The sequence below is a fragment of the Frankliniella occidentalis genome, unplaced genomic scaffold (genome assembly GCF_000697945.3).
Source record: "Frankliniella occidentalis isolate FOCC.00 unplaced genomic scaffold, Focc_3.1 Scaffold394, whole genome shotgun sequence".
In the NCBI taxonomy this organism is placed as follows: Eukaryota; Metazoa; Arthropoda; class Insecta; order Thysanoptera; family Thripidae; genus Frankliniella; species Frankliniella occidentalis.
This window is the reverse complement of record NW_026267516.1, coordinates 13,903-14,387: the sequence shown is the minus strand read 5'-3', so window position 1 is coordinate 14,387 and position 485 is coordinate 13,903.

Below are 485 nucleotides of genomic sequence, written 5' to 3'. Positions count from 1 at the left end.
ATTGGCCTCACTGGGAAAACAAAGGTGAAACTCGAAGGGTTACTGCCTTTGTATTTCGCAGTAATTTTAAGAGGAATCTTTTAGCTTTTAGTTATGACTTTTGGAGTAAACAAAGTAGGCAAGGTACTTTACCACATTCCTCCTTAGCAGCAGATAACTGTGAATTCTCATCGTCTCTCTTTGTTTTAAAGTCTGGAGGGGTCTACTGTCGGAAGGTACATGGTAATCTTAATTTTCCTTCGGTTTCATCACTAGTACTGCGCCATGTGAATATCTTAAGACGTTATCTTCCATATTGGGCAATAAATGTGCATTACATTAAAATTTACTTTTTTCAATCAAATTTGTAATTTGCCAAACAAAATACAGGTCGATACCCCCTATGAAAAACCGCTCACCGCCTCGGCTGCTGCGGACAAACGCTCAACTCACTCCCCGCCTGCGGACAACCGCTTACCTCGCTTTGCGCTCCGGATAACCGCTTA